A 12,237-nucleotide genomic window follows, 5' to 3' on the forward strand; every position below is an offset into this window, starting at 1 on the left:
CTATCAGACTCCAGAGCCTTTACTCTAAAACACTACTCTCTATTCTACATATTTCTATCAACCTCATAGCTTATCTTACTACTATATCCTGCTTCTCTATAGTTTCACTTGACCTCTTTATGACCTTTCAAGGTAACTGCTCTCTCTCATCTCTCCTTCATGCATCTTTAAGATGTGCATTCACTGTGAACAGTTCACCTTTCTACTTATTTCTCATCTCAAATCTATACAATAATGAGATCATGATTGGTTCAGCTTTTCCCTTTCTGAGTAAAGACAGTGCCTCAAGCACCCTTAAAACGAACACAGTACTTGTCCATGGTCAGGTAGCTGGTCTTGTTCCAATTAGCTGCTGGCTGGTAGGGAGTGGGCAGGAGAGGAGGGGAGCCCCACCCAGTTAGTTGGAGCCTTGAGTGGATCAGTTACCCTCGGCAGAGGCTACAGAGACCGGTACTGGGATGACTAATACAAACACGGTGAAGGAATTCTGAATATATCACTGTGAAGAATTTTGTTTCCTAAATTGTCCTTATCTGACTAAAAGCAGAGGCTCCCAAAAGAATTAAACTGTCATAAATGCCCTTCAGGAATCCAAGAAGGATTGACTTCTATCACTGGAGGTAGCACTAGAATAAGAAGCCACCTAAATAGATATCATCATTAAACTATCATATCTCCTACCTAACCTCATAAAGGCTCATTTATCTTCCCCCAGAATCATTTGGTCTTCCCATAAGTGCCCCTTTCCCCCTTCTCTTCCCATGTTATGTTGGTATTCATGCTTCTGCACAGTTGTTCAATCGTGTCCGACTCTTTGTGACTTCATGGATTACAGCCCCCCAGGCTTCTCTATCCGTGGGATTTTCCAGGCAAGAATACTGGAGTGGGTTGCCATTTCCTACTCCAGGAGATCTTCCCGACCCAGGGGTTGAACCCGAGTCTCTTGCCTTTCCTGCATTGGCAGGGGGATTCTTTACCACTGTACCACCTGGACACCCATTATGACGATATATAAGCCCCAGATTCTAGTCACTCCTTGACCTACATTTTTCTGTGAATTCCCATGTACATAATATGAGTAAAAGATCTTTTTTTCTCTGTCTTTTGTCAGTTAAATTATTAGGACCCTCAAAGATAGAAACTAAGAAGGTAGAGGGAAATGTTTTTCCTCCTCCACAAAGAAATAATTTGAAACTGAAACAGAGGGAAGTGGGCAGGGCAACCTTTGAAAGAATGACATAGCCTGAGGATATGACATAAACTGATTAGAATCAAATGGGTCCAAGATGAAGGAAAAGTTAACTTCCACTGGACACTGAGCTTCAGTTTATGCTCATTGTAACACATCAGCATGTTATAAATTACATACCCACAGGCACCATGACAGTTCCAAGTCTGATCATAAAGGTCTCATCCTCTGTCATCCCCTTCTCCTCCTGCCCTCAATCCCTCCCACCATCAGGGTCTTTTCCAATGAGTCAACTCTTCGCATGAGGTGGCCAAAGTATTGGAGTTTCAGCTTCAACATCAGTCCTTCCAATGAACACCCAGGACTGATCTCCTTTAGGATGGACTGGTTGGATCTTCTTGCAGTCCAAGAGACTCTCAAGAGTCTTCTCCAACACCACAGTTCAAAAGCATCAATTCTTTGGCGCTCAGCTTTCTTCACAGTCCAACTCCTCACATCCATACATGACCACTGGAAAAACCATAGCCTTGACCAGACGGACCTTTGTTGGCAAAGTAATGTCTCTGCTTTTTAATATGCTATCTAGGTTGGTCATAACTTTCCTTCCAAGGAGCAAGTGTCTTTTAATTTCATGGCTGCAGTCATCATCTGCAGTGATTTTGGAGACAAGAAAATAAAGTCTCACTGTTTCCACTGTTTCCACTGTTTCTCATCTATTTGCCGTGAAGTGATGGGCCCGGATGCCACGATCTTATTTTCTGAATGTTGAGTTTTAAGCCAGCTTTTTCACTCTCCTCTTTCACTTTCATCGAGAGACTCTCTAGTTCCTCTTCGTTTTCTGCCATAAGGGTGGTGTCATCTGTATATCTGAGGTTATTGATATTTCTCCTGGCAATCCTGATTCCAGCTTGTGCTTCTTCCAGCCCAGCGTTTCTCATGATGTACTCTGCATATAAGTTAAATAAGCAGGGTGACAATATACAGCCTTGACATAAGGCTGCCATAAGGGTGGTGTCATGAAATTACCCACTTTTATAAAAACTGACAAACCCATATCCTGGTACCACTCTGGCTCTTCTAAGATGGTTCACATTCTGTCTGTGGAGTGTGTTTTTCTCCAAATAAATCCACTTCTTACCTATCACTGTGTCTCTCACTGAACTCTTTCTTTGATGAAACATCAAGAACCTGAGCATTGAGTCCTGAGGCCAGGTTTGTGATCTCAGTTAAAAGACAATAGGTTCAAGTCCCAGTCTGGGTTGCCTGGTTTCAAAACCATCAAAAATTACACCGTGAAAGAGTATTTAATGACATGGGAAAAGACCACTATCTGTTAAGTTAAAAAATAAGGTTACCAAGCTCAAACAAAGAGTCAGATCTTATTTTTGTAAAGATATAGGTTTGTATACATTCACTGGGCTTCCGTGGTTGGCTCAGCAGTAAAGAACCCACCTGCCAATGCAGGACACACAGGAGATGCAGGTTCAGTCCCTAAGCTGGGAAGGTCCCCTGGAGGAGGGCACGGCAACCCACTCCAGTGTTCTTGCCTGGAGAATCCCATGGACAGAGGAGCCTGGCAGGTTACAGTCCATAAGGTCACAAAGGGTTGGACCTGGCTGAAGAGACTTACACACACGCACATGACTTGAAAGTCTAAAAGATGTTCATTAAATTAACAACTATTACCTTGAGGTCTAGGAGCAATTTTAACTTTTCTTTTTATTACATTTTCTAATATTCAAACATGTAAACCTGTAATAATAAATTTATATTACTTTTTTTTTTTTTTTTACTGATCCATGTGGCATGTGAGACCTTAATTTTCTGACCAAGCATCAAACCCATGTCACCTGCAGGGGAAGTGTGGAATCTTAACCTCTGGACTGCCAGGAAAGTCCCTATATTCCTTTCTATGTTGAAAAACATTCAAATATTTTCTTTTTGAAAAAGTAAGAATCTAAATATTCCATTTGTAGAAGTCATATTATCTTTTAAACTTATCCTTAAAAAGTACTTGAGAAGAAATTCCCTGAAGAAGAAAATGGCAACCCACTCCAGTCTTCTTGCATGGGAAATCCCAAGGACAGAGAAGCCTGGCAGGCTACAGTCCTGGCAGGCTAGAGTTGGACACGACTTACTGACTAACCCACCACAAAAAAGTACAGATGAAATTAAAAACTTAGTTGTGAAAATATTCATTGTCATATTAGCAAAATAAAATTTCAAAGAAAAAAGTCCAATAATAGCATAGAAAAAATAATTAAATGACATCCAAAGGTGGATATTTTGTGACCATAAACATTATTTCATGAGAAAAGATATGACATGTAAATGCAAGTCTCAGTACAATTTACTATTGGGAAAAAACAAGTCACAAAAATATAAATTATAATGTGACACTATTTTCTTGTTCAAAATTACCCAAAATGCATTTATACCTAGAAAATAACCTGGAAGAATCAACAAAAAGGGGTGGGATTACAGATGGGTTTAATTTTCTTACTTTTAGATCTATAATTTTTAAATTATCCCACATGAACCTATATTACAAATGTAATTTTACAAATAAGAGTCGGGTCTTTGGTTTTATTGGGGGTTTCTATTTTGTTTAATGTAAATATTGATGACTCTGACTGGGATTTAGGACTTTTCCTCACTCTTTGCTGTCTCATTTGAGACTGCTTGGAGAAAAGTATTATTTGTTAAGATTTTATAGTCATGACACGAAATAGACTAGACTAATAAATGTTTATGTTTTAACACAGAAGGTAGAGGCAATTTCTCAATCACCATATTGAGTTTCTTAATGAATGTTCATTATTCATCACGGAGTGGCAGATAGTTCCCAGAGATTGGTTTTATTCTAATAACACCTCTACATAAGCCTGAGCTCCTCACAGCCATGGTAACAAAAATTCTTTGAGAATTCCTATTTGCAAACTTGGCAGGGTGCTGGAAAGCAATGGAAACACAGATACACACTCTAATGCAGAACATTATTTCACAGTAGCTGTGATCTTTGTAAAAATGATTGTGTTCTCAAAAAATTAAAAATAGAATTGTGATACAGCAATTTAATTTCTGGGTATGTATCCAAAGTAATTGAAAACAGGGACTAGAACAGCTATTTCTACATTCATGTTCATAGTAGCATTATTCATGATAAATAGTAGAAGAAATCCAAGTGCCTACCCACTGATGAATGTACAAGCATGTGTGTGATGAAACATGTATTTCCTACCGTGTGGGTCATGATCAAAAATATTCAAAACGCTTGTATTAAATTGTATGTTCATTTATGGAGATTTTAAAAAATAGAATAATTAATTAATTTGTATTAATTATGTCTAATAGTAATCAGCAAAGCCAGAAAACATGTGGCACACAAGTCTTAGAGTTCCTACTTCATTAAGGGCCTTTTCAGAAGCATATTTCCTTTCCAAATTCACTCCAATACCTCCACAGTCTCCATAGGATTTCCAACTCTCTTTCCTTTGCTTTAATCACATGTAGATATACACTAGACCTAAGCATCCTTGAAATCTAAGTAGGAAAGGATATGTTCAGTCAACAAATAGTAGATTTCTTTACTATTTTAATCTACTTAAGTAAACAAAGATTTTTCTTGTCTCTCTAGCACTTTATTATTTTTTAAATTTATTTATTTATTTTAATTGGAGGCTAATTACTTTACAATATTGTGGTGGTTTTTGCCATACATTGACATGAATCAGCCATGGGTGTACATGTGTTCCCCATCCTGAACCTCCCTCCCACCTCCTCCCCATCCCATCACTCAGGGTCATCCCAGTGCACCTCTCTGGTACTTTAAATGTTCACATTTAACTGTTGATGTGCCTATGAAAATCTTATCTTCTCAAGATAATCTTGATCCTTCTCAAGAGTCAAGAAGAGGCCCAGTGGGGATGGTATTGGAGGTCAGCCCAGGATGAAGTGGACAGCCAATTGATAGCAAGCGGAACTATGGACAAACACATCAGCTGATCTGATTTTCCAAGACAAGCTAGACATTCTATTTTTATGAGAAATCTGTTATTAAATGTTGGCAAGTAATTCAAAATAATTCTAAAACTTTGAAGGAAAAATAAAATGTGTCTGCAAACAGCCCAGTTTGTGATCTCTTCTTCCAGAAGTCTGCTAGATAAGACAACAATAACTATTCTTCAGAGCCCCCATGACTTCACCCCATTCTAACCTTCACCCTTCATTCACCCCCAAATTAACTGTTCTCTGATCTGAGTTACTAACACAATTTGTGTGTATCTTTGCCATAGCGCTCATTACATCTTATGATAATTTTGCTGCTGTTGTTGTTTGTTTTTCTACATATCCAGCTACCTTGTTAAAAATGATTGCTATTTAATGTTAAATCCTGAACTTGGTGCTCAGTGGAATTTGAGGAACTCAGTTTGAGTCTCAGCTCTGCGATGAGACATCTTTGACTGTTGACCTCTTTAGGCTTAATTTTCACATCTAAAATATGAGTTGTTAATAACAATGGAAAATGGTGGCTGCTTTATTGAGGATAGCAATAGAGATACAGTGAGACTTCAGTCAAATTTTCCCAGAAAGCCTCAGTAAGAAACTTTGAGTGTAGATGGACTTTTTAAATTTATAATTATGATAATAAGTGAAATATTGAGTGTTTGTATATGCCAGTACTTCCAAGATGCTTTATATGGTTCCATAAGCTTCATAATAACTCCATGAGGTAAATACCATCATTATTTATATTTTACCAGTAAAGAAAATAGGACTTCAGGAGGTTGAATAGCACTTCTACTAAGTGGCAGAACTGGAACCAAAATGTCCCAGTGCAAAGCCCATGATCTTGAGAAAACCCCTAACTCACAACAGTGAAAAGTCTCAGAATGGAGTCATTCCCTCAAACTATGTGGCTTTGAAGGCAATAAAATGGACAGGCATACAGACACACACTGGTGTCTTTTTGTGAAGAAAGATGCTCTCATTCACGTATGAAAAAAATCCATATGGAGTAGCTAGACTGGATGGATGACTGTGGGGACAGGGAAATGATCTTAAGCAGATTTCTCTAAGGAGACAATTTGAGACAAGTTGCAACAAAGAGGAGGAGAGGGCTTAGCAGATGTAAAACAGGAGCTTGCTCAGGTCTCCTGGCCCCAGTCCCACCCCAGCTGTGGACAGTTGACTACAGATGCTGTGCTGCCAGCAGGTGGGAACAGGGGCCAGCAGTGGCAACCACCCCAGGAAAGGTGGAGGCTGCTCAAATGTCAGAGAAGCCCTTTATCTTGGTGATGGTAAATCTTGTCATTCATCATAGAAAGGTAAATACAGGAACCATCAGCAATAGACAACCATCAGCTAATGAGGGTTTACTTGACTAATGCACTTCATATCCTGTTCTCATTTGAAGCTTAATCCCTGGTGTTGCTCATGTACATTTTAAAGGGTCTCAGTGTCATTTCCCAGAGAAGGCAATGGCACCCCACTCCAGTACTCTTGCCTGGAAAATCCCATGGACAGAGGAACCTGGTGGGCTGCAGTCCATGGGGACGCAAAGCGTCGGACATGACTGAGCGACTTCACTTTCACTTTTCACTTTCATGCATTGGAGAAGGAAATGGCAACCCACTCCTGTGTTCTTGCCTGGAGAATCCCAGGGATGGGGGAGCCTGGTGGGCTGCCATCTATGGGGTCACATAGAGTCGGACACGACTGAAGTGACTTAGCAACAGCAGCAGCAGTGTCACTTCCAGAGGAGAGTGGGGGTAAAATATGGGAGGTGGGGGAAATCATTCTAAACAGAGTTTCCTCCTCGTTGCCATTGTAAGTTCTTACCATTTATTTTTAAATAACTGAGCGCAAGAAAAGGAAATGAAATATCCTTAGAGAACTTTGTAAATTCAGATAAACTTGTCTGGAACTTTTGACTGTTTAGCTTGGGAAAACTTGTTTTTACAATCCAGAGTGGTACCCAAATGCAGTGGCATGACTGCAGTAACCTCGGAAGGCTTTGGGCAGATGACCTAGCTGAGGGGGAGCCAGCAGTTGTATCCAAGGTTTCTATTTTCTAAATATAAAAATAGTTGGAGTGGAGGAGGGGGTCCTGTAGGGACATTTTGGCCAATGCTAAAGAGATAAAAATGACAAGCGCCTAATTAAACCAAATTGAGCCAGATGAGAATAGAAAGTGGGACTTCAAGGGGTGCCAGGGCCAGGAAGAGAGAATGTCCTCAGTGACAGGGCATGGGGTCAGAGGGACTCCCAGGGTGGCTCTTGAGCCAGCTTTCAATGTCCTGGGGAAAAGCTGTGGGTTGTTCCAAACCACTGAGCAGAACTACCATCCCTAAGGAATAGTCAGATACAGCCCAAGAGTCCATGAGGTGACCCCCCCCCCTCTTTTTTTTTCTTCCATTTTTCTAGCAGGAGTGAACGTAACAGTAGACTGACAACTTGAAACTCAGCCTGGTTGACAGGCATTATGGAGCCCATCAGACTATTCTGTAGACTATCCAACTCTTCAAAAAGACTTCCTTGCTTCCCACTGGGTCAGTCCAATGTAGTACCCACACCCTGCAATTTCCCATGGGTAAAAAATAAATGAAGACAATGCGGGGGTGGGGGAGGGAGATGGGTTTTGGGACATAAGTATTCTAACAATTAGGGGAGAGCATGGTGACTGGACTTATTTTATTCTCAAGACAATCCTATGAGAGATGTACTATTTTGTTTGCCTACAGATTAAAAAAAAAAAACTAAGGTGTGGACTGGTTAAGTCACATGCTCCACTATGAAAAAGCCTATGTGTCTCGATAACTCAAGTGTTTAAACATTATACTGTACTGACTCTCAATGAGATGACACAAGGAAAGTACTTTGACAGTAATTGCTCCTTAGAAAGTATTCACTATATTGGCTACTATTACTATTCTCCTTTTATAAACAGACATTCATATTCCAGCTAACAATTATCAGTTAACTAAAAATGATTTGAATAGCAGTTTATCAAAGTATTCCCTAGGAATACTAGAGTTCTACTAGAGTTAGAGAGTATCCATGGTAGTCATTCTCCAGGATGGCCCCCAGTGAGCCCAGAATCCTGGAGGTCACACTCTCCCAATCAGGGTTGATCTGCATGATCAATAAACTTTGGAGAGTGATAGAATATCACTCCTGAGGCTAGGTTATAAAAGACATTGTGACTTTTGCCTTTCTCTCTCTTAGATCCCTCACTCTGGGACAGATTTAGCTGCCATGTTATGAGTATTGTTCACTCAGTCGCGTCTGACTCTTTGCAACCCCATGGACTGCAGCACGCCAGTCTTCCCTGTCCCTCACTATCTCCTGGAGTTTGCTCAAACTCATGTCCATTGAGTCAGTGATGCCACCCAACCATCTCATCCTCTGTCGTCCCCTTCTCCTCCTGCCTTCAATCTTTCCCAGCATCAGGGTCTTTTCTAGAGCAATACCTCCATGGCAGAGAACTGAGGCCTCCTGCTAAGAACCATGTGAGTGAACCACCTTGAAAGTGGATCCTTCCCCAGTCAAGCCCTCAGATGAGAGCAGACCTGGCCCACATGATGACTGCAACCTTAGAGAGACCATGAGCCAGAATCACCCAGCTAAGCCACTCCAGGTTTCTTGACTGTCAGGAACTATGTGCTTATTGTTCAAGAGCACTGTATTTGGAGTTATTATTATACAGCTATACATAACTAATACTTTATCTCTTCCTGAAACTGTCTACCAGCCCCCAGATTTTTGTAACCCTTCAACCATAGCCCTTGCTATATTTTGACTCTCATGTTTTCACCTCAGTGAAATGAGCTGATTTCTAGAAAATGAGCTCAAGAACAAACACTGATACTTTCCTTGACTTTTAGATTCCCAGGGTCTAACTAATACTGTAACTGGTAAGAATTTCAATAAGTATATGCAATTGGACTATACAGTCTCCACTTAACTATATGTTCTCTTTCTTAAAAGTATAGACTGTATTTATTTTTCATGAATTCAGGTTGTTCTAGCTATCTAAACAATAAGGTCTGCTTTCTTTCAGCTAGTACTTGGTTATTAAAGTTAACATTAAATTTATACTATCCGATATCTTAAACACATTTTTTTTAATTTTTACAATGAAAAGTATGTAATATAGCACCATTCCTATGCTTTCCAGTCACTATTCCATTAGCCTGAAGTTTTATTCTTGCCAAATAAAACCACTTCTTAATTTGAATTTGTAAAATAAAAAAACACATTCAGAAGACTTGATTTTCTGTTTGTCCATCCTTGATCCTACAGCTGGCTTCTCAGATACAGAGATTCTTGATGCATTTTAGTTCAATATTTTGCCACCTTTGCCTAGCAGCTCATTCTCTGCCTACCTGTAACCCTTCTTGTCTTCAGCTCCTTCCTCTTTTGGAGGAAACACTTTTGTGGCAATATGATCAGCTAATGTGCTGCCCTCCTGGTTGGTACATTGTGCAATGAAAAAATTCTTACAATTCTGAAACAAAACTTATTTTTCCCTTTTTTGTTCCATGGATCAGTTCAGTAGCTACACTCACACTCTCATCACCCACTGCTTCTCTGAAATGTTTAAGATCTCAGCTTTCCCCTGAATCAAGCTGTTCTCAAGATTCAGTGTCAGTACAAGAAACAGAGAGAAAGAAAAATAAATTGATATTTATAGAGGCTAAAAGGAAGTTAAGGAATCTTTGATGGTTCAGAATGGGAGCTTGAAAGACCTTTGACACCAGACAAAGGATTACACAGTCCTGAATTTGTGGCTGATAGCTGTACAACAAGGGTAAAGAGAGGGAGTTGCAGAGAAGAGAGGAAGAAGCTAAGCTGGCTCTGAGGTGCTCACTTACAGTCCAGGATCAAAAGCACATTACATTTTAAAACCTATTGTCCCTTTTAAAATAAAAATAACTTGAGATCGTTCAGTTTCTGGAGGCTGTTCATCCCAACAGAGCATCAGGAATGTGGACTGTTTTAATTTACTTTCAAAAGCTGAGGGTGGGGACCTCCTGTTGGGAACATGATGTACATTGACTGCAGTTGCTAGGAGGGGAGCTGCAGAGAACTCCACAGATCTCATTCATCTCTGTTCTTGCCTCTGGATAGGTTTGCTAGTTTTTTGTGCTTGATTTGGAATTTTGGATTTTATTGAATCAATTAGTAACAAAAGGGGTCTTACATTAAGCATCAGCAAGCCTGGCCTGACTTATCAAAGAGGAGTGTGTGTGGTATTTGAGCATCAATTCAGTGAGACACAGGCAGAGCATTCCCCAGCTTGCATGTCTGACTCTGATGGGATGTCTTGAGGAATAAATGAGAAAACACATGTAATTACCTGACAGTTAGCTATTACCATTCAATTCACACAAACAGAGTTTAGCAGGAGCTTGCCCCTGTGCAGTTAAGGTCCTATGTAGTCACAGAGGGGCTCTCTTTGGGGAATAGGTCTGGTTTGTACCATCACTGGCCCCAGTAAATTAAATAAGCTCCTTAAGATACTAAACTTCTGAACTTAAGACCCTAATCTTCTCATCTGAAGAAATATACATCTTCCAGGCACTTTATGGGGAGCAAGAGAATAAGGTCACCTAAAATTTTCAAACTGTTATGCAAGGCTGAGAAAAGATAGTGTCATCATCCCATGCTCTTGGATTGGAAGAATTAATATGGTTAAAACGGCCATACCACCCAGAGCAATCTGCAGATTTAAGGCAATTCCTATCAATTCATCCATGACTTTTTCCATGTAATATTACAGAACAAATAATCCTAAAATTTATATGGAACCATAAGAGGCCCAGAACTGACAAAGCAACCCTAAAGAAAAGGAACAAAGCAAGAGACATAACCCTCCCAGCCTTCAGGCAATACTATAAAGCTACAATAACCCAAACAGCGTAGTATTATGGAGAGGGAGGCAGGTGGAGGAGGTTCAAGAGGGAGGGGACATATGTATACATATGGCTGACTCATGTTGATGTTTGGCAGAAACCAACACAATAATGCAAAGCAATTATCAATTAAAATTAAGTAAACTTATATATTAAAAAAACAGCATGGTATTGGCACAAAAACAGACACGTGGACCAATGAAACAGGATAGCTCAGAAATAAACCTACAGAACTATAGTCAATCTTTGACAAAGGAAGCAAGAATATAAAATGGAAAAAAAATCTCATCAGCAAGTGGTATTGGGAAAACTGGACAGCTGCATGTAAATCAATGAAGTTAAATACACTCTCACACCATGTACAAAAATGAACTTGAAATGGCTTAGGCATGTCACATGACATAAACATAAGACATGACACTATAAAACTCCTAGAAGAGAACATAGACAAAACATTCTCTGAAACGGACCATGCTAATGTTTTCTTAGCTCAGTCTCCCAAGGCAATAGAAATAAAAGCAAAAATAAACAAATGGAAAGTAATCAAACTTACAAGCTTTTGTACAGCAAAGGAAATCATAAACTAAATGAAAAAAAAAAAAACCTACAAACTGGGAGAAAATACTTCCAAATGATGTGACTGACAAGGGCTTAATTTCCAAAATATACAAACAGCTTATACAACACAACAACAAAAGAAAAACAAACAATCCATTTGAAAAATGAGCAGACCTTTAGACATTTCTCCAAAGAAGATATACAGTTGGCCAAGAGGCACATGAAAAGATGCTAATTATTAGAAAAATGCAAATTGAAACTACAATGATGTACCACCTCATACCAGTCAAATGGCCAACATTAAAAAGTCTACAAATAAATGCTGGAGTGGGTGTGGAGAAGAGGGAACACTCCTACATTTTGGATAGGAAAGTAAATTGATGACTGGTGCAGCCACTATGGAAAAGAGTATTGAGGTTCCTCTAAAAGCTAAAAACAGGATTGCCATATGATCCAGCAATCCCACTCCTGGGCGTATATCTGGACAAAACTGTGATTCAAAAATAAACATGCACCCCTATGTTCATAGCAGCACTGTTCACAATAGCCAAGACATGGCAATAGCCTAAATGT

This window comes from Cervus elaphus, chromosome 3, assembly GCF_910594005.1.
Source record: "Cervus elaphus chromosome 3, mCerEla1.1, whole genome shotgun sequence".
NCBI classification, from domain to species: Eukaryota; Metazoa; Chordata; class Mammalia; order Artiodactyla; family Cervidae; genus Cervus; species Cervus elaphus.